Source organism: Taudactylus pleione, unplaced genomic scaffold, assembly GCF_031769625.1.
Source record: "Taudactylus pleione unplaced genomic scaffold, aTauple2 ptg000372l, whole genome shotgun sequence".
NCBI classification, from domain to species: Eukaryota; Metazoa; Chordata; class Amphibia; order Anura; family Myobatrachidae; genus Taudactylus; species Taudactylus pleione.
In genome coordinates, this window is record NW_028284773.1 from 3,088,379 (window position 1) to 3,111,454 (window position 23,076).

At 43.3% G+C, this 23,076-nt stretch overlaps 1 protein-coding gene and 1 long non-coding RNA gene across 5 annotated transcripts in view; one reads left to right on the top strand and one right to left on the bottom strand.

Moving 5' to 3' along the window:
- BCL6 (BCL6 transcription repressor) overlaps positions 1–23,076 on the bottom strand; it is a 152,185-nt gene that overhangs the window by 17,434 nt on the left and 111,675 nt on the right. The window contains exon 4 of one of the 4 annotated variants that reach the window (XM_088444785.1): positions 12,943–12,975. The exons of 2 other annotated variants lie outside the window; for them this stretch is intronic. The gene's annotated coding sequence lies outside the window, so the exon portion shown is untranslated. Of the gene's footprint in view, positions 1–207; positions 250–12,942; positions 12,976–23,076 lie in introns of those variants that run through there. One more of the 4 variants, XM_088444786.1, reaches the window with a different exon arrangement.
- LOC148508248 (uncharacterized) lies at positions 654–22,645 on the top strand. Its single transcript, XR_015869600.1, has 3 exons — positions 654–903; positions 21,906–21,974; positions 22,466–22,645. It is a non-coding gene; the product is annotated as an uncharacterized LOC148508248 (long non-coding RNA).

Consider the following 23,076-nt stretch of genomic DNA (forward strand, 5'->3'; position numbering starts at 1 on the left):
AGATAACGATATCTAATATTCCCATCAATCTTCCACCACAAGCAAATCACAATCTCCTCCAAAAAATATCTAAAAAGTAACAAATACATAAGAAAACAAATTGATAAAAATGCATAAAGAGAGCAGAGAGCAGCCAGGGAACCTCTACCCTAAGCAACTGGCAAGTAATAAAAAAAAAAAGAATTAAAGAGAAAAGCGAATGATCACCTGGTAGGGCTTTCCTAGAAAATCCTTGCATCACCACTTCTAAGAACCCCCAGTTCTAAGAATCAACAGGGCTCAATTCTCGGAATTTGAGCTTCTGATCTTACCATTATATGCAGGCAGGGGAGGACTGAGAGCCAGCCAGCCAGCCCCTTTCCACTTTCTCCTGCCCATCGCACTCGTCCAAAAGCAACCAGTGGCCATCCAAACCCATTGTCCTGCCAGCAAAAAATGCCTCTTGCAGGAATGCATCTTTCTTAAGGGTAAACTTCAGGTAAACTGCATTTAGGGTCCCTGGAATCCCTGCATGAGATGGTATCGCCCGGCTGAGTGGGTCACGTGTTGTGCCTTTGGCCGTGACGTAGGCTTTCAACTTGAAAGGACAGCCCAGAAATTCTGAGAACTAATTTGCTATTCTGTGACATAAGAGAGGGTCCGGAGCCCGCTCTGTACTGAGTGTGTTGCACATAATCATCCACTTTCTATACCCAGAACAGAGGGGGACACTGCAAAATGCACACAAATAAAAGGTTCCTTCCTTACATACTCTACATCAGATGCTCAGCTTTCATATAGGCTCGAGGCAGGGTGGCCTTGCCAGCTCTGTGCCCATTACAGGCTGCTCTTTCCCACATGAGAGTCTGGAGGACCATGAGCTAACCAGCTGGATCCCTCGTTCTGCAAGCTGACTACGTGGACGTGAGCATTGCATTTATTCTGTCAGATTTCTCATTGTTCTAGAAGTATAATCATCTTTCGGGCAGCTGGCCTATTATTTTTCCTAAACAGGGGACCATACTTCATTAGTGAACTCTGCCAACGGACTGTATTGCTATTCTTCATTTACTCCATGGACTATAAGTGTGGTATGGTATTTGCTGTATTATAGAATAGACTTCTATAACTGCATGTAATTGTTGCTGATGTGAATGGTAATGTGTTTGTGTTGGATTACTGCCCATAGAATGTATACATGTTCTGCATGTGCAGTGGAACTCAGAACGGTATTTCTCTGGCATTTCGTACTTCTGACCTGTAGATAACAATATTGAATGAGGACGCTCAGTGGAAGCCAGGATTTGTTATAGTAGGGGAAATCTATATTGTGTGCACTATAGAAATGATAAAGAATATATATATATATATATATATATAAACTAACATGTAAAATACACAGGACAGGTCCGATCGTCTATTTGGATGCATGGGTGGGGCTTCTCTGTCTACAGGAAATAGACACCTAATGCTATTTAACATTTGCAGACTGTCTGTACTGTATGATCCATTCTTCCGACACAGAGGGTTAAACAGATAGTACTGAGAGAGTGATGGACCTGAGAAGTCAGAATAACTCTTACATCTATAGCCGGAAACAGGATTATAGCCTAACTAATCAGATTGACCATGGTTTTATGTTGCAGCCTGTGTCTATAAGATGACAGCTTTAAAAAAAAGTGACACAATGGGTTTAACTCATCCAGTTCCTGATTATTCGTCTCATTTCCAAATACAATTGGCTGGAAAAAGGGCATATTCCCAGGAATTTACATGTCATGTGAAGTACACGTATCTGTAGAAAGCAGCAGGGTTATTAAATATACACTTAACACAAACTCATTTGTTTACAGGCAAGCCGATAACTAACTGTTTGGATAACCATTTACACTATATATATTGCATTGCCCATTTTAAAATGTACTTCCTACGAGCTGTTGCAAGTAGCTTGTTTGTATCTGCATGGCTGCACTGCACTGCACTCTATAATGTAACTGATGGCTGCCAAGATAGAATATCAACAGTAAACACAACTGATGCTTCAGAAAATTGCATCAGGTGCCAACAAAATAGAAGCATGCAATTATAGGCATGGAAAGCAGGGGCCGACTAGTGCCATGCCACCCAGCTTATATGCCGACAATGTATGTACGTATAATGAACATAGTACACACACACATATATATATATATATATATATATATATATTCTAAGCTTTCTCACTTTCCCAGGAGGGAATTTGCAATTTACTTTCATTTATAGAGAATAGACAGAACTGCGGAGACTCTGACACTAGGCCCCTGTTTGCACTGAAGTATACCGTGATCTGGTTTAGATGGGCTGGGTTCCTATAGTCTGACCTGTTCTGTGTGACCTACTTTTTAACAACTGGGTGCTACAGTATGTGCCGAAGTTGCTAATGGAAGGAAATCCAGTGGGTGTTCAGGCATCCTGTATGCCCAGATTCTTCCCAAAAATATCTGTAGTGTTAACGGTAACTGAAAACTACTGTCAGAATATTTAGAGTTACATAAGCCAGTTGACCTAATTTACCTAAACTGTCAGTAAAAATGTAAAACATTATTTTCCCACAGCAATAAGTAATAAAAAAAACCCTCCTGCTAAGAAATGACCAGTGTAACACTAACTTGTCACGTTCCCAGTGTTTATTATTGATCAGGTTTACGTGGTAAACTTAATACTGTGATAATATAAGACATAGTTAAGAATATATGTGTGGGTATTGTTGTACAATAAAGTGGGCGGTGTAATAGCTCCGTTACAACCCGTACACGTCAATCAGCTTAATACCACCCGAGAGTCTGGCTTTTTAAATGCCCTTTGTGCACTTGAACCTATTGCAACAGATCTAAGCTGTTTCTGATCCTTCTCCGAAGTAGAACCTAATTGACAACACTGGTACTTTTCCATTGAGAGCAACTGTCCCTTGGTTTGTTTGTAGTCTGCAAGTGGAAGCTTTTTGCATTACATTTCAGTCATGGGTGCATTCTCATGGGTCCTGAGCCATAATAATAATGTCTGCCCAGAACCTGCATTTACTTCTTTCTATCCATTTCATTAAGAAATGTCAGCTTGTTAATCCTGGTTAATCAATAACAGTAGTCTCTTACCTAGAAGTTACTATACAAGGTGCAAAGTCTGAATGGCAGAGTAGGTGAACCAACAGTCTGACTATAGTTATTGAGAACGTATGCCTTCCTCGCTCAGAACGTAGACAAATCACCTCCCTCTATCCAAAGAAATGACATACAAAATATGGATGGTTTTTAACATTTATAAAGTTTCTCACTTTGGCGTATACTGTATGTAATAAATGGTGTTTTTTCCAGTTGCTGATTGTCAGAGATTTTGTCTGCATGATGATTTGCATGCATTTTAAATTCTGTGGGAAGAACGGAATGGGTATGAAATTTCGGCATTCGGGATGCTTGCTGCCAATATACCGACAGCAGCATTCCGATACTCAGGATCCCGACAAGGGTTGGGTAAGTATACTTACCCTCCCCCCTTGTCCCCCTAACCCTCTGTTTGTACATCCTAACCCTAATCTTCCCCGTTAGTGCCTAAACCTAACCCTCCCCCCTTACTGCCTAAACCTAACCCTCCCCCCCCCAGTGGTGCCTAACCCTAACCCACCCCAGGGGTACCTAACCCTAACCTAACTATATCCCAGAAGTACCACAGACAATAGTTGACTATGAAAAAACTATGTTTAGTAAATATATTTGTTTACATTTATTCCATAAATACTGAAAACAATAAACAATGAATCTGTGCTAAGCTAATGTCTCTTACTCATGTGTGCAGCACCCTGTCACTGTGCTGATGTCCCTGCTCAGTGAGTGGGAACATACGTCCCATGTGTCAGGAAGAGCAGTACAAATACAGAGGCCAAAACCGGTCATTTTGGTGAAAGACTGGATAAATGCATCACAGAGGCACAATGATATCTGCCTCCTGGCCTGATAAAAACTCTGCTTATCTCATTTAGTTAAAAAAATTTTTTTTTATCGAATTAGCTAATTACTTAGGGCCTAAATTGGCCACCTAAATTAACTTAAGGCACATCCACATGAAAGTGTTGCTCTAGTCGAAAACTGATAGTCCTGTACAGACATTGTACTCTCCATGTGCCATGCTGCTTATGCTGTCCACATGGATAGCAATGATCTATGGTTCGCATTTGTTCCCGGGAGAAAACAGTGCCTGGATCATTGTCTTTGTGGTCAGTGGTTCTCTCTGCTGTGCTGTTTCCTAAGTGGTGCTCTTCAGTGGCAATAATAGAACATTCTCATTTGGATTCACCTTTTGTCACTTCAAGTATAATAATGATCAACTGAACAGGCACCAATTAAGTGGAAATTTGAGAAATTTTATAAAAATGATAAAAAATATCATTTTGTTATATCTTTGGTAAGATCCTTTCTGGTTTAATAGTAGAAGTTAACATCATGTAGTGCAGTAGCAAAAAAAAAAGTTTTCCAACATCTCTGGTTTTGCTTTTGCATGCCAAGATGGCAATGACCAGAATTCAGCTGGATAATGCACATAACGGAGAAACATTATAAAGAAAAAATTTTGGCAGTTAAATTCTGCAAAAATGTGGTATCTGATCACTATAGCTTTTAGCTTCCTGAAAAATGATCAATACTTGGGATTGTAAAAGATCCGCTATAGTATATTGAACACAATAAAATGGCAGCATTTGGCAGTATTTGATCATCAGTCTGCATCTCAGGGATTGGCATTCATATTCATATACATCAATCAATGTATATAGGCTAAGAAATAAGTGGAATATTGCTATAGTGTATGACATTTCCTAATATAAAAACATAATAATTTCCAACTGTCTGTTAATGACTACATTATGTATTATTAGGTGTTCCAATGAAAGACCTAGGCAATTGTGGCAATTAATGAAACATACAATTGTATGTAAATGTAAGCATATTGCACAAGATTTTGAAGGGCGGTTTTCTATCCTAGTTTGAACTCAAGGTTTGTATAATCAGAATATTACAAATGCAGGTAGGCACTCATAGCATGTACTGTAGGTACAGAGGTAGACCCTTATTCTTTGCTCTTTATTATCCACATATTAATTAGTATGCAAACCCTCATGTATGACTTAGGGGGAGATGTACTAAGCCTTGGAGAGAGAGAGTGGAGAGAGATAAAGCACTAACCAGTCAGCTCCTGTCATTTTACAGGCTGTGTTTGAAAAATGACAGGAGCTGATTGGTTGGTACTTTATATCTCTCCACTTTATCTCTTCCCAATGAGCTTATATGTCGTATTTTAACTTTTATTAGTTGTATTTAAAAAAAAAAAAATAGTAACATTGGTTTTCATCTGGTTAAAAGAAGTAAATGGAAACTGCCAAATCTTTTACAGAACTGACAATTTTCCTTTATTTCTCTCAGTTGAAGCACAACACAACATGTCGACATGTAAAAATGTTAACATTAGGGTTAGGGTGCGGGTGGGAGAGTTAGAGTTAGACTGTGGGGTGTAGAGGTATGCCTAGGCACAAGAGGGAGGGTTAGGGTTAGAGATTAGGGGTTGGGAAGAAATATTTGCCTGAATGCCTGAGTATTAGAGCTCTGTGCTGACAGTCACAGTCACATGCACTCCACTTCTAAAAACCCGCACTTTAGTAAATACCCCATTTAGTAAATACCCCATTGTCTGAGATGTTTGTAGGGGGAAATATGTTTATTTATGAAATCTAAATGGTGTTAGTTTAATGTCAGGTCTAGTTCAGGGTTGTCGATATTCTGGCTGCCCCTTACGGGAGGGAGCAGCCAGATTGGCATTGCAGCAGGCATGGCCGGCATAGGGGGCATGGTTGGAGAGTTGTGGGCGGAGCGGGTCGTGGCCACGCGATCACGTCATTTGGCCAGCCTCCGCTACACAATGCCAAGATTACCGACATTGTGAAGCAGGGGAGTGGGGCCAAAATGACACGTTTCAGCGTGAATTGCGTCATCGGCCTCCCCCGCTGTGGGGTTTTTTCTTAAAACTGCGGGGGGTCGGCACACGATGTTCGGGAGGCTCCGGGACGAATCGGGAGGTTAGGCAAGTATGGTCTAGTTGGGGATGGGGGAGAGTATGTATATTTACTTTTAATGAAATGTTGGGTGTGTTGGGGGGGAGGGGTCTATTTATTATTATGAGATTGCTATTAAATTTATGTAAGGGCTGCAGGGCTGGATTAACAATGGGGTGGATGGAGCTTCAGCTCCAGGCCCTCCAATGAAAATAGGCCCACATCACAAGGATCCGCAGGGAGACAGGGCTGGCAGGAAAAAAATATTCCCTGTCACAACCAGCAGCCATTTGATACTGCGCCCATTCCATCGCCTTGGGCCCCTCCATGAGAACCTCTCCGTACTTCATTAATCTCAGATGCCGGCGCAGTAGAAAGCTTCAGAGGCCCTCCTTGCGCCGCATACTATCGCAGCCTCAGCGCGTCCCTCACGCTGGCACGTAGAGTGACGTCACTTAAGGGGCAGAACTAACGGACATGTGTCTCCTCCGATGCCCCAGATACTGGAATTGATTTTGCACCACAATTAGCGCTGTGTAATCCAGTCGATTGGCTCAAGAGGCTCATAGGTCCAGGCTCCCCAACACCTGACCTCATCTCTGCTATGATGAGGTCTCGACACTGCTGTTGCCTATCGGATGTGTCCTTTCAATGAGGAGAGAAAACTGAACAGCCTAAGGTAAGTTACCTACTGGAGTGCTGTGGGACCACAGTATAGATAGAGAAAGAGGACGGGGAGAAAGGGGGGTGGGGGTTAAACAGCACAGTAGAGAAAATACAGACACTGGGGCACAATACATTACATATGGGTGGTTAAGAGTCACTAACAAATTTATAGATGGGGCTGGGGCACAATAAGGTACATGCTGGGGGATTACGTACACAATAAAGAATATAAAGATGGGGATGCAGAGCACATTAAGGGAATGAAGAGCTCAGAAAGGAAAATACAGGCGGCGATAGGGAGTACATATAAAAAACAGATGGGGAACAATAAAGAGCAAAAAAAAGAGGAACACACTACAGAACATGGAACAGAAGGCAGCACAATAAAAACCATATAGGTGGGGCGGAATACAAGACATACTGTAGAGCGTGATATATGGACATAGAAGCATTTACAGACATACAAGGTCACATCTGGACATATAGGGGCACATACAAACATAGAGAGGCACATGCAGATATATAGAGGCACATACAAACATAAAGAGGCACATCCAGATATACAGAGGCACATACGGACATAGAGAGGCACTTACAGACATACAGGGTCATACACAGACATAGAGGGGCACATGCAGATATATAAAGGCACATACATACAGACATAGAGGGGCACATGCGGACATAGAGGGGCACATACAGACATAGAGGGGCACATACATATATATAGAGGGGCACACACAGACATAGAGGAGCACATACAGATATATAGAGGCACTTACAAGGTCATATACAGACATAGAGGGGCACATATGGACATAGAGAAGCACTGAAAGACATAGAGGGGCACATACAGACATAGAGGGGCACATGCAGATATATAGAGGCACATACATACAGACATAGAGGGGCACATACAGATATATAGAGGCACATACAGTCACATAATATTGTAAAATGAAAATAATGATTCAAAACAGAATATATATTATTATTACATTACTAATGTTAGTATAAAATGTAGGCTACCTATTGAAATATATAAACATCAAAGCATCAAGGTAAACAGGGTCTGTATATAGAATAGATAAATGGCAATTACTAATGTAAAATATCCTTTCTAACTACAGAACTCATTTACCTTCTCTATAAGATGTTTAGAGATTAATACTGTATGTTAGACAGCTATTATACTAGCTTTTGCAATCAATATAACTATTGCAGTCATGTTTTATATTCAATTTATGTGTATATTTTAATTTTTTTGTCATTGCTTTTTTGAAACCCCCCTCTGTTTTTTACCAAGGCTGGTGCTGGATAGAGCAACAGCTTCAGAGAAATGGAGTTCCATTAGGAGGCAGGAATATTTAATTAAAGAAATAAAAACATTTTCTGTAAGTTTTGTTTTTCCCCTGGGGAAGTGTGCGGGGGAGAGCAGCTCTATGTAGGTGACATCCTCGTGACTGGGTATGTATTTCATCATGGTAATTCCTGAGATCTAGGGGTAATATATTACATTAGGGCTATCTGCTGACTCTCCTAGGTCCTGAGAAAGTCAAAGAATAGCCCTAATGTAATACATAGGCCCTTTTTAAATTTCAGCTTGAGGCCTATGTGGACCTTAATCTGGTACTGAAGGGCTGGTTGCAAGGAGGACATGCCTAATTATTACATATGGGAGCTGTGTATTTAACAGGGGATTCATTTGGGGGTAAGGAGGCCTAGCTGAGAGGGTTTACTAATTATTAGGCTTTACATAATTCATGCATCTATTCTTTTTTCAAACAGTGTCCTAACATCCCAGGGTCCTGAATAACAGCATTTCAGCTTAAGGCACCAGTAGTAGGAGGTAGTGAAAGCTAAAAGAACAGGTAGGAGAGGTCAGGACAGTCTGCCATCTGTCCTGATTTTGGTGGACAAGTTTTGACTGCTCGGTCTCAATCAGGAGGAATGTCTCACTTCACAATGCTCTGCTCATGTATGGAGGGATGCGGGCTACTAACAGTAGTGCACGCAGCATTGTCCATGTTGTAGATGGAAAGTACAATACGGGCAAGTAGATTAGGTGGGAAAGGGTTGGAGAGCCATCTAGCACTAGCTAATATAATAGCCATGGACCTTGCATGATAATCATTCACACTATATTGCCATGAAAAGCCCTCTTGAAATCCTGTGTATGCCCCCGAATACTGTTCAAGTTTTTCATTTGTTAAACCAGGTTTGTTTTTATAACTTGCTAACTGCAGGCTATTTGTAAAATATCATTATGTCATATATTTGAACGCATGGTATTTTTTTGGGAAGCTAATGAAAGCTGCAATGCCATTATTTGGACATCCTTGCTCTCGAGATTTCTATAGAGACCAGTAGTTCACAGCCGATTTAAGCCACTAGCACTTCAAATTAGTGTTTATTATGTATTTTCATTGGGTGATAAAAAAAAAAATCAGTGGTCAGGTGAGTATAAATATGTACATCAGCGCTAATATGCCCAGAGCACTCCCTCAATGGAGGTTGGCCCTGCCCCTTCTGTTTGCTGAATTGAAGACAATTAGTATTAGCATATTAGTATATTTTGAAGGGTGAGTGATGAGAGGGGCGTAGCAAGTGAAGAGGATAGATGTATATTCTGGACAGTGAGTGACTAGGGGGCTGTGTATTGAGGACAGCGAGTGAAGAGGAAACTGTGTACTGTTAAGTTTCATGAGATGGGCAAAGCTGGGCACAATATGCTAGTTGCCAGTATTTTAAAATAATTTTCAAGTACACTTACTGCTGAGTCAATGTACCTAAGTAAGTATGACATGCACTCTACTGGATCACTTATACACTACATCCCACACCTATTAAATTGTATGCTTGTTTGGGCAAGACTATATTTACCTTATTTTTTATGTAATTGTAGGTTATTGTTTAGTATTCCCTCAATGTACAGAGCTGCGGAATATATTGGCACTTTATAAATAGAAGCTAAAAATATATCCCCCACGATAAATGTTTTCTAAACTTGGCTATATAGTTTTTTTTTGCATCCTTGCCATCTTTAATAGATATTAATATTTAAAAATTAAATCATGAAACATAATAAATACAGAGAATAAGAGGAGTTGTACTATGCATTTGGTCAGAATTTAAAAAAGGAGGATATCCAGGGACAAAACCGAAAGGAAAGCTTGGACTATCCATGGAAAATAGTGTTAGCATTCATAAGTCCCAGCCTAGTTACCAACTTTATAGTGCAATCCACATTGCCAGACATGATTACTACACATTTCCAATCTCTCATGCAGTCTTGTTGCCTCTTCCTTGTATAAATTGTCAGAATATGCCCCTTTCACACTCAAGACAGCAAAACCTTTATTCATTCTCTCGTTATCTACCACCTTGACTACTGCAACCTCCTCTTAGCTGGCTTTTTCCACATCCAACTTTCCCTTCTACAAGCAATCCTGAATGCAGCAAAGCTAATCATCCTTTACCGCAACTCATCATCGGTTCTGTCACCCTGGGGCTCCCACACAAGGGGAGCCCCCACACATAGCTACATCACCAGTGTATGCATATGTTGGGGGTGGCACTGTGGCATATTGTGAGCTGGGAGTTCTATTTGGCATAATGTGATCTGAGGGCACTACAGTGTTTTCAACATACAGTATTTGTGGTGCTGGTATTATTTACACGTTATACTTTTAAATAACATTGCTTTTATATCATTTTGACAGTTTTATTCATGAGGGCTCCCACAAGTTTGTTGCCCTAGGGCCCCATAAATTTTAATCCAGCCCTGCTCCTCATCTGCTGCACCCCTCTGCAAATCACTTCACTGCATACTTGCCGATATCCTGGCTGCCCCTTGGGATGGAACAGCCAGGTCGACTTACTAGGGGGCGTGCTGATAAAATGGGGCATTACCGGGGCATTGCATGTCATTTAGGGGCGGGGCTAGGGCGGAGCCACACACTCACATCATTTTGGCCCCGCCCCCGCTACACAATGCCGATATTTCCAGAATTGTGGTGTAGGGGGCAGGGTCATGATGACGTGATTCAGCGAGACGCGCGTCATCAGCCCCATCGCTGTTTGGGGATGCATTGCGGGGGGGACTGGAGGGGCCGGGAGTCTCGCCTACTTTTCCGGGGGGGCCAGGAGCGGCACCCCGATTTTCGGGAGGCTCCCGGTCAAATCGGCAGAGTAGGCCTGTATGCTTCACTGGCTCAACATTCCCTACAAAGGGCAAATGAAGCTGCTTACCCTCACCTACAAATCCCCCACCAGCACCCTCCCCATATATGTCTGACGTTATCATGAATTATTACCCCAGCTCTACCTTACTGTTCCGCATCTGATATACTCCTATGATAACCTCTGATAATCAACTCTCACTCTCACATCCAAGTCTACTCTAGAGCCTCCGAGCGTCCCCACTTGTGGAACTCCTTGCCCTGCATAACCAGACTATCCCCCAACTTCCAGTCTTTCAGACATCCTCTCAAAAATTCCACTTTTTCACTGTAGCCTACGCTACTGACCCCAAGGCTACTCCTTGTACACACTTTCATGTCACATATTTGTGCCCCATTATCTTCTACTTTTCCCCTCCCTCTAGACTGTAAGCTCTCATGAGGACCTGCTCTACTCCATGTCTCATGATTGCACTTCCCTTGTCTACTTAAATGTACTTGTTATGTTTTTAAGTTAACAATTGATGAAGAGTACAAAATTAGAAATCCACATGTACTGTCGGTGCTAGAATTAGATCAATTAACGGTTTTATACCTGCTGCAAGTGATAGTGGGATTATTGCAAATACCTCATGACAAAAGGAAACACTTATACTATACTTACTTGTACATTTTGTGATGTTTTCAAGTTTAACATTATTTGTGTGATTTTGGTTTCAATTATACTTATTGATTTATACTTGTATCTTTGCCAATTATAATTGTATTTGTGTAATTTGTACTTTTGTGATTTATTATGTTTACTTTGTATTTGTGTGATTGTGTATGCTGTGGAATTTGTGGCATCTTACAAACAGTAGTAATGATGTTTAAGCGGAATGTGTAGGTTTTTCTGTTATAATAAAGTGTGTTAAAGTCAGTAATTGACCTCATCTATAGCAGTAACACTGACATACAGTTTGGCTTGTGTTGAAAAATATATTCCAAGTTTCAGTAACTAATAAAATAAATGTTTGATTACAATTGTGACTAGTGTTGCCTCATTTACTCCTAAAATTTATATAATATATCTGTTACTTCCACTACTGGTCAATACTTGCTAGTATTTTAGTCAACAATGGAGATTCAATAGTTTATTTTGATCTTGAAATAAGATTATTTTTTACATTCTGGAGCATTTTGTTCCCATTAAACATACTTCATGAATTACCCATGGTGCCTTTAAATATCATAGCTTCTAAGTTATTATACAAAATTTGTGTTCTAATTTATCCTTAAAATTAATGCTTATGTTTTTACCTCTCGCCTCACTACCTTTCCCCTGTACAAGCTCCTACACTGGCTACCTATCCTCCTAAAAATACAGTTCTAACCTCGCACCCTTTATAAAGTCCTTAATCACTCCTTCAAAACCTACATCTCCAACCTCATCACTGTCCACACTCTCTCCACTTCTCTTCCAACTGCTGTCTTCTCTTCTCTGATCACATCCTCCAGTGCCTGCCTCCAAGATTTCTCATGCTGCATCCCCTCCTCTGAAACATTTCGCTCTGACCAGAGCGCTCGCTCTGAATCTGGACCCTCCTACCTAAAAATGGAGCGGCCTCCTGGCCACTCGCATAGCTGTGGGTGACAACCCACAGCTTATGCGAGCGGCCAAAAAGATGGTCGCGATGGTCAAGACTCCGTCGTGCGCATGCGCATTAGGGCACCATCGACCCACTTGCGTGCGCTCAGCGCTCGTGAGCGGGTCTGAATCAGGCCCATTGTCCCTTGCCAAGTCTGACTTTCTTCCCCTCTTCCTAGCTTTAACTATTCCCTGAAGACACACCTTTTCACTACAACCTACTAGGCCTGTTCTTAATAACTATCTTGCTTCCTCCTCCTACCTACCTTGGTCTTCCCTGTTCACCCTTCAATTCTTATACCCCCTTTTAGAATGTAAGCTCTCAGACAGGGCCCTCTTCCCTCTTATTTTTTTTATGGACTGTTCAATGTTGTGCATTGTATATATGGTGTATACTTTATTGGTTTTTATAGTACCTCTTGTAGAGTGCTGCATGCATCTTGTGGCACCTAACAAAAGATAATAATAATAATAATTATAATAATAATAATAATAATAATAATAATATTAACCATGATAGTAATAATACTATGCAGGTAAAAAGTTAAACCCTTTAGCGCGGAGGACGAGTGGGGCACATTATCCACATATCTTAAAACTGCAGATCCAACTCATCATCCGCAGTAAAGTGCCCCCTCCCCCTGGTTATTTACCTTCTCCCCACCGGCACCAGTGGAGAGTCCAAAGCATCTATAGATTCGGTCCCGATGCAGTGACATCACTTTTTTTATATTAAAATATTGCCAGAGATAGGATAGGGACTTTAAGTCCCTCTATCTCTCAAACCCTGGCACCTAGATAGATAGGGCAACCTTGTTTTTATGATGGGAGTCCCTTATATCAAACTATGTGGCCACATAGACATTATTGCCTGGTGTTCAGTGTGATCTGCAGGCAAAACTCTCCGCACTACAGAAAAATCATGGAGTCTTCCTCCAAAAGGTAGTAGTGCACTGTTTAAAATTATGTGACCCATTAGAAGCTATTTTCTGGTGCAGAGGTGTAGCGTGGAGCTGCGGCGTATAGAGCAAGCGCATGCTATGGCGCCACCTACAGTATTGAAGTGTGTCCGGCATAGCTAGCATGCGGGGGCAAGTTGGGAGTGACAGAAATTTGGCAGAAGCAGTGTCGGACTAGGGCATGATGGTCCCACTCGGGGATGTTCAGTTCTAATAGGTGAGACATTACTCTACAGGTGCTAAATGTGTAGATTGAAGGGGTATGCAACACTGCGGAAGTACTGAGCCTGAGGGTGAAGTGACTTGAAGTGTGAAATGGGGCTGTATTTGGAGGAGGGTGCAATGTTAGGGCAGTATGTGGGGGTCTGCAGTTTTGGGGAGGTATTTAGAAGGGGTGCTGCATTTGGAGGGGGTGCAATATTATGGGAGTAGTGTTAAATAATTATGTGACGTGAGTGCACTGTTGGGGCAATATGTAGAGTGAGAGCACTGTTGGGGCAGTCTGAGCAGTGAGAGCACTATTAGGGCAATATAAGGAGTGGGAGCAGTGTTGAAGCAGTATGAGGAGTGGGAGCAGTGTGAGGAGTGGGAGCAGTGTTGGAACAGTGTGAGGAGTGGGAACAGTGTTGAAACAGTATGAGGAGTGGGAGCAGTGTTGGGGCAGTATGAGGAGTGGGAGCAGTGTTGAAACAGTATGAGGAGTGGGAGCAGTGTTGGGGCAGTATGAGGAGAAGGAGCAGTGTTGGGGCAGTGTGAGGAGTGGGTACAGTGTTGGGGAAGTATGAGGAGTGGGAGCAGTGTTGGAGCAGTGGGAGCAGTGTTGGAACAGTGGGTCTGATTCAGACCCGCTCGCGAGCGCAGGACGCTCGCAAGCGGGTCGATGGTGCCCTACTGCGCATGCGCACGACGGAGGGAGCTCCGTCCTGCGCATGCGCGAGACCCGACTAGCGACGGGGTAGCCGTCGCTCCGAGTCTCGCACCAAAGGGGGCGTGCTGTCCATGTTGATTGACAGCACGCCCCCCTTTGGTGGGCATGCCAGGGGTGTGGCTGCCAGGCGGAGGCGTTCCCATGGGAACGCCTACCGTCTGAAGCCGGCCCCACTGGCATCAGTAGCGATGTCAGTGGGAATGATTTTGGCTCTGAATCACACCAGGCCTTGCGTCAGCGAGACCCTACCGCAGGGTCTCCGTCGCAAGCCCGATGGTCGCGATGGTCTAGAACATCGCGACCATCATCATGGACGCTCGCTATAGTTGTGGGTGGTAACCCACAGCTATGCGAGCATCCATGAGATCGCTCCAAAAAAAGGTAGGAGGGCCCTGATTCAGAGCGAGCGCTCTGGTCAGAGCGTTCAGCTCTGAATCAGGCCCAAGTCTCCATATTTGCAATTGTAAATGAGGAGTCAACTTAGCAGGGGCACCCTTAGTAGTCTGGTGATCACCAATCAATGTGTCCCCTTAGTAATTATTGGTAGTTATTGTCTAGTGATCACCATACAGTAACTGAAACAATCTAAAACCCATATCTTCCCCATCTTGTGCCAAATAAAAAAAATGCCCCTCATGTAGGAGGGCCCCGATTCAGAGCGAGCGCTCTGGTCAGAGCGTCCGGCTCTGAATCAGGCCCAGTGTGAGGAGTGGGAACAGTGTTGAGACAGTATGAGGAGTGGGAGCAGTGTTGGGGCAGTATGAGGAGTGGGAGCAGTGTTGAAACAGTATGAGGAGTGGGAGCAGTGTTGAAACAGTATGAGGAGTAGGAGCAGTGTTGGGGCAGTAGGAGGAGTAGGAGCAGTGTTGGGGCAGTATGAGGAGTAGGAGCAGTGTTGGAGCAGTATGAGGAGTAGGAGCAGTGTTGGGGCAGTATGAGGAGTAGGAGCAGTGTTGGAGTAGTATGAGGAGTAGGAGCAGTGTTGGAACAGTATGAAGAGTAGGAGCAGTGTTGGGGCAGTATGAGGAGTAGGAGCAGTGTTGCAGTAGTGTGAGGAATGGGAACAGTGTTGGGGCAGTATGAGGAGTTGGAGCAGTGTGAGGAGTGGGAACAGTGTTGGGGCAGTATGAGGAGTGGGAGCAGTGTTGGGACAGTAGGAGGAGTAGGAGCAGTGTTAGGGCAGTATGAGGAGTGGGAACAGTGTTGGGGCAGTAGGAGGAGTAGGGGCAGTGTTCGAACAGTATGAGGAGTAGGAGCAGTGTTGGGGCAGTAGGAGGAGTAGGAGCAGTGTTGGAAAAGTATGAGAAGTAGGAGCAGTGTTGGGGCAGTATGAGGAGTAGGAGCAGTGTTGTAGCAGTGTGAGGAGTAGGAGCAGTGTTGGGGGAGTATGATGACTAAGAGCAGTGTTGGAGCAGTGTGAGTGGGAAGTTTTGGGGCAGTATGAGGAGTAGGAGCAGTGTTGGGGCAGTATGAGGAGTGGGAGCAGTGTTTGGGCAGTAGGAGGAGTAGGAGCAGTGTTAGGGCAGTATGAGGAGTGGGAACAGTGTTGGAGCAGTATGAGGAGTAGGAGCAGTGTTGGAAAAGTATGAGGAGTAGGAGCAGTGTTGGGGCAGTATGAGGAGTAGGGGCAGTGTTGGAACAGTATGAGAAGTAGGAGCAGTATTGGGGCAGTATGAGGAGTAGGAGCAGTGTGAGAAGTAGGAGCAGTGTTGGGGCAGTATGAGGAGTAGGAGCAGTGTTGTAGCAGTGTGAGGAGTAGGAGCAGTGTTGGGGGAGTATGATGACTAAGAGCAGTGTTGGAGCAGTGTGAGTGGGAACAGTTTTGGGGCAGTATGAGGAGTAGGAGCAGTGTTGGAGCAGTGTGAGAAGTGGGAACAGTGTTGGGGCAGTATGAGGAGTGGGAGCAGTGTTGGGGCAGTATGAGGAGTAGGAGCAGTGTTGGAGTAGTATGAGGAGTGTGAGCAGTGTTGGAACAGTATGAGGCGTAGAAGCAGTGTTGGGGTAGTATGAGGAGTAGGAGCAGTGTTAGAGCAGTATGAGGAGTAGGAGCAGTGTTGGGGCAGTATGAGGAGTAGGAGCCGTGTTGGGGCAGTATGAGGACTAGGAGCAGTGTTGGAGCAGTATGATGAGTAGGAGCAGTGTTGGGGCAGTATGAGGAGTAGGAGCAGTGTTGCAGTAGTGTGAGGAATGGGAACAGTGTTGGGGCAGTATGAGGAGTTGGAGCAGTGTGAGGAGTGGGAACAGTGTTGGGGCAGTATGAGGAGTGGGAGCAGTGTTGGGACAGTAGGAGGAGTAGGAGCAGTGTTAGGGCAGTATGAGGAGTGGGAACAGTGTTGGGGCAGTAGGAGGAGTAGGGGCAGTGTTCGAACAGTATGAGGAGTAGGAGCAGTGTTGGGGCAGTATGAGGAGTAGGAGCAGTGTTGGAACAGTATGAGAAGTAGGAGCAGTGTTGGGGCAGTATGAGGAGTAGGAGCAGTGTTGTAGCAGTGTGAGGAGTAGGAGCAGTGTTGGGGGAGTAGGATGACTAAGAGCAGTGTTGGAGCAGTGTGAGTGGGAACAGTTTTGGGGCAGTATGAGGAGTAGGAGCAGTGTTGGGGCAGTATGAGGAGTGGGAGCAGTGTTTGGGCAGTAGGAGGAGTAGGAGCAGTGTCAGGGCAGTATGAGGAGTGGGAACAGTGTTGGAGCAGTATGAGGAGTAGGAGCAGTGTTGGAAAAGTATGAGGAGTAGGAGCAGTGTTGGGGCAGTATGAGGAGTAGGAGCAGTGTTGGAACAGTATGAGAAGTAGGAGCAGTGTTGGGGCAGTATGAGGAGTAGGAGCAGTGTTGCAGCAGTGTGAGAAGTAGGAGCAGTGTTGGGGCAGTGTTGTAGCAGTGTGAGGAGTAGGAGCAGTGTTGGGGGAGTATGATGACTAAGAGCAGTGTTGGAGCAGTCTGAGTGGGAACAGTTTTGGGGCAGTATGAGGAGTAGGAGCAGTGTTGGAGCAATGTGAGAAGTGGGAACAGTGTTGGGTCAGTATGAGGAGTGGGAGCAGTGTTGGGGCAGTATGAGGAGTGGGAGCAGTGTTGGGGCAGTATGAGGAGTAGGAGCAGTGTTGGAGTAGTATGAGGAGTGTGAGCAGTGTTGGAACAGTATGAGGCGTAGAAGCAGTGTTGGGGTAGTATGAGGAGTAGGAGCAGTGTTAGAGCAGTATGAGGAGTAGGAGCAGTGTTGGGGCAGTATGATGAGTAGGAGCAGTGTTGGGGCAGTATGAGGAGTAGGAGCCGTGTTGGGGCAGTATGAGGACTAGGAGCAGTGTTGGAGCAGTATGATGAGTAGGAGCAGTGTTGGGGCAGTATGAGGAGTAGGAGCAGTGTTGGAGTAGTATGAGGAGTAGGAGCAGTGATGGGGCAGTATGAGGAGTAGGAGCAGTGTTGGGGCAGTATGAGGAGTAGGAGCAGTGTTGGAGCAGTGTGAGGAGTGGGAATAGTGTTGTGGTAGTATGAGGATTGGGAGCAGTGTTGGGGCAGTATGAGGAGTGGGAGCAGTGTTGGAGCAGTATGAGGAGTAGGAGCAGTGTTGGGGCAGTATGATGAGTAGGAGCAGTGTTTGGGCAGTAGGAGGAGTAGGAGCAGTGTTAGGGCAGTATGAGGAGTGGGAACAGTGTTGGAGCAGTATGAGGAGTAGGAGCAGTGTTGGAAAAGTATGAGGAGTAGGAGCAGTGTTGGGGCAGTATGAGGAGTAGGAGCAGTGTTGGAACAGTATGAGAAGTAGGAGCAGTGTTGGGGCAGTATGAGGAGTAGAAGTAGTGTTGGAGCAGTATGAGGAGTAGGAGCAGTATTGGGGCAGTATGATGAGTAAGAGCAGTGTTGGAGCAGTGGGAGGAGAGGGAACAGTTTTGGGGCAGTATGACGAGTAGGAGCAGTGTTGTAGCAGTGTGAAGAGTGGGAACAGTGTTGGGGCAGTATTAGGAGTAGGAGCAGTGTTGGAGCAGTATGAGGAGTAGGAGCAGTGTTGGAGCAGTATGAGGAGTGGGAGCAGTGTTGGGGCAGTATGAGGAGTAGGAGCAGTGTGAGGAGTGGGAACAGTGTTGGGTCAGTATGAGGAGTGGCAGCAGTGTTGGGGCAGTATGAGGAGTAGGAGCAGTGTTGGGGCAGTATGAGGAGTAGGAGCAGTGGTGGGGCAGTATGAGGAGTAGGAGCAGTGTTGGGGCAGTATGTGGAGTAGGAGCAGTGTTGGGGCAGTATGAGGAGTATGAGCAGTGTTGGAGCAGTATGAGGAGTAGGAGCAGTGTTGGGGCAGTATGAGGAGTAGGAGCAGTGTTGGAGCAGTATGAGGAGTAGGAGCAGTGTTGGAACAGTATGAGGAGTAGGAGCAGTGTTGGGGCAGTATGAGGAGTAGAAGCAGTGTTGGAGCAGTATGAGGAGTAGGAGCAGTGTTGGGGCAGTATGATGAGTAGTAGCAGTGTTGGAGCAGTGTGAGGAGTGGGAACAGTTTTGGGGCAGTATGAGGAGTAGGAGCAGTGTTGGAGCAGTGTGATGAGTGGGAACAGTGTTGGGGCAGTATGAGGAGTAGGAGCAGTGTTGGAGCAGTATGAGGAGTAGGAGCAGTGGTGGAGCAGTATGAGGAGTGGGAGCAGTGTTGGGGCAGTATGAGGAGTAGGAGCAGTGTTGGGGCAGTATGAGGAGTAGGAGCAGTGTTGGAGCAGTGTGAGGAGTGGGAACAGTGTTGGGGCAGTATGAGGAGTGGGAGCAGTGTTGGGGCAGTATGAGGAGTAGGAACAGTGTTGGAGCAGTATTAGGTGTAGGAGCAGTGGTGGGGCAGTATGATGAGTAGGAGTAGTGTTGGGGCAGTATGAGGAGTGGGAGCAGTGTTGGAGCAGTATGAGGAGTAGGAGCAGTGTTGGGGCAGTATGATGAGTAGGAGCAGTGTTGGAGCAGTATGAGGAGTGTGAGCAGTTTTGGGGCAGTATGAGGAGTGGAGGTATTGTTGGAGCAGTATAGCAGTTTTGGGGCAGTATGAGGAATGGGAGTATTGTTGGGGCAACATGAGGAGTGGGAACAGCGTTAGCCACTATTGGATGGGGTATAAGTGTAGGGGCAGTATATGAAGGGAGAAGCACTAATACAATAGAACAGAACACAAGGCAAAATCACTAAGAGGAAACTAACCGGGCAATAATGCTAAAAGACAGTGATACTACACAGAGGATACTGCACTGAGCATGTCAATATGAATGCAGTAGGGAGAAGTGGTGCTCACTGCTTCCTGTTCTAATGCAGAAGGAGCAGAGTGTACAGGAAGCCTTTGTACAGGAAGGGCTGTGCCTCCTATGGTAAGTGAATGGGGCCAGAAGTGGACAGTACGGAAACACTGCCAGCGGTCTATTTATAATGAAAGAACTTCTTATCCACCATGGTTGGCACCCCCTGACAGAGCTCCATCTGCTCCGTTCTCGCTACGCCCATGGTCTGGTGATCACCTGTGATGACCAAACAATATTACCCTGCAATACCAAAAATAAATGTTTTCCATATATGTGGATGGGACTAGGGGGGTCATTCAGACCCGCTCGCGAGCAGCAGGACGCTCGCAAGCGGGTCGATGTTCCCCACTGCGCATGCGCACAACGGAGGGAGCTCCGTCGTGCGCATGCACGAGACCCGGCGAGCGACGGGCTCACCATCGCTCCGGGTCTCGCACCAAAGGGGGCATGCTGTCGATGTTGATTGACAGAACGCCCCCTTTGGTGGGCGTGCCGGGGGCGTGCCTGCCAGACGGAGGCGTTCCCATGGGAACGCCTACTGTCTCAAGCCGGCCCCACTGACATCAGTAGTGATGTCAGTGGGAGTGATTTTGGCTCTGATAGAGCCAAAATCACTCCAGGGCTTGCGGCAGCGAGACCCTACCGCAGGGTCTCCGTCGCAAGCCCGATGGCAACCCACAGCTACGCGAGCATCCATTAGGACGCTCCAAAAAAAGGTAGGAGGGCCCTGATTCAGAGCGAGCGCTCTGGTCAGAGCGTTCAGCTCTGAATCAGGCCCAAGGCTCCATATTTGCAATTGTAAATGTGGAGTCAACTTAGCAGGGGCACCCTTAGTAGTCTGGTGATCACCAATCAATGTGTCCCCTTAGTAATTATTGGTAGTTATTGTCTAGTGATCACCATACAGTAACTGAAACAATCTAAAACCCATATCTTCTCCATCTTGTGCCAAATAAAAAAAATGCCCCTTATTTAATGTGGTAGGTTCTCTAATTTATTAAGTGGTAGGCCTTGCTAGGCTACCGTATTCTACACATCTGAATGATTTAAACCAAGTAAGCAGAAATGCATTTTCAATGAAAGTGCAACATTTTTTTTTTTTTGTCAAAACCTACACATAGAATCTTGTTTTTTATTATTGTGGAAAGGTAGAATATTGACAAAACAAGAACCCCATAGTATTTATTTGTGGTGCTTATAAGAAGAAATTTCAATAATAAACACTTTTTTTGACCATTAGGGTAAAAACAATTTTTACGTGTTAGAATGAGTAAAAATACTAATGGTATTTTCTGAAAATACCGAAACTTCCGAAGAAAAACAAAGTAAAATTTGTGTGGGTACTGCATTAAAAAAACAGTGATATCGATGTTGGAATGTGACAGGCGTTAATGTCAGAAAATGGCCTCAGCACAAGGGTGCAAAAACCCTCAGCGGTTAAGGATTTAAACCAGAGCATTAGCTCATAATTTCCTTATATAACATACTTGTTTTCCATTATGACTATTGCTTTATGCCCATGCTCACTAAAGGCCGCATAAAAATATTTTATTATTACATTTTATTATATAAATTTTATTATATAACTTATATATTCAGTATCTATATTTTACCTTAGTTTACTATATTGCATTTTTATATATCAAATAATTTGTAGTGTAGTATAGTCCATTATCATGTAATAAATGATTAGAATTAAATATGTTATTAATGAATGCTACATAAGTCATAGATTGTGAAGCATTGGAAAGAAAAGGGAAAACCAGGAAGAAAAAAAATCAGCAATAAATTATGTGAATAATGTCAACATTTTTCAAGCAGTCAATGATTATTTATTAAGGTTTCAATTCAATTTAGAACTAGCTTGAAACAAAAATAGGTGACATTTCATTCCCCAAGATAGACAGAATAGACTAGAGACAGAGGATTCTGTTAAATGTGTGACAGATGTGGATGACTCAGTTTTGTTTTTTTAGAATTTATTTTCACAATGAAAATACAGTAAATATGTGCTTTGGAGTACACGTCATATACTAATGATTATACAGCTGAAATGAAACAGCATTGTCACAATAAGCATAGTGGAAATCCATGATTTCAGAAAATGGTTTTCTAAGTGTTTTGCTCAGCAATGCATGTATTACTAATTGTCAGTTATTCCATTGCAATACATAGGGAAGACTGTAATGCATAGTTGCCACCTTTGACTATTTTCTAGTCATGATTTTTTACTTTTTTTTATTTTTGAGTTTATCCCAGAATTTTTGATGCAAGCAAAACACACACAGCAGTTTTCCAGGAAAAATGTTTTTCTCAAGGTAAGATAACTTTATATTTAGAAATTTTGAGGTAATAATTTAGATTTCTTTTGGTAGCATTCTGAAAAAATTGTTTTTTTATGTTAATTTCAATATAAAGATAAACAATCAAAAATAGGGGAAAACACTTGAGATTCTGCCAAAGTTGTTTGTAAAAGGTCCATAGGTATGAAGAATTGTCAGTATAACAAAAAGCAAATTATAGACTTATTCAACATGATTATTAATCAATTGGAGGATATTATCCACAAATATACTAAAAGAAGATTATAGGGATTAACTTTTAATATTATGTCCTCCTAGTAGTGCGCACTATACAATAATACTGCTACTTTATGAAAATATGTGCAACTATGGTAACAATATACTTCAACGCATGTATTAATTTGACTTTTTTTTAAAGCTTTTCTCAAATCCAAACATTATATTTGTGTCAATAACAATTATTTTATATCATTTTATTTTTTTATTTTTATGTGACGTATTTACAGAAGCCTCTGTTATCTGAAATTGGAATCCTTCAGAACTCCAGCTGCAGCTCAGTAACATCTCCCATCATGCATAGATAGTGTATCCTCACATCCCTGTTATTTATGCATACATTAAACTAAGACTTGGCAATAAATTTGTGAAATATTTATACTTTTTATTAAAATCAGATTTCAAAATTGCATTTTAAAATAGGCTCATTTTTTCTCTTGTCTTAACCATTTCTAAACTTGCCAATGTATTTTTCTGTCAGTATTTACTGTGTAAGAATATATACACAGCTGAAACATAACACCATTACCTTTATATCACATAGCAATTAGAAAATAAATGATAACCAAGCACATTCCTACAAAAAAAAGTGTTTGTCTTTTAAAACATTTCCTATGTGTGCACAGAACATCTGTTCATCGGATATACATACTCTTCCCTATTAATCTATATAGTCTAAACACATAAAGAACATGGAATATTTATGATTAGATATATGCTGCTAAATAATAATAAACTCATAATAATAATACAAATTATTTATATTTAATAAAATATTTTGTGTTGCTGAAAATGAAAGGGTTAATGAGCTTATTTTAAGCCAAAGCCCACAGCAATGCCA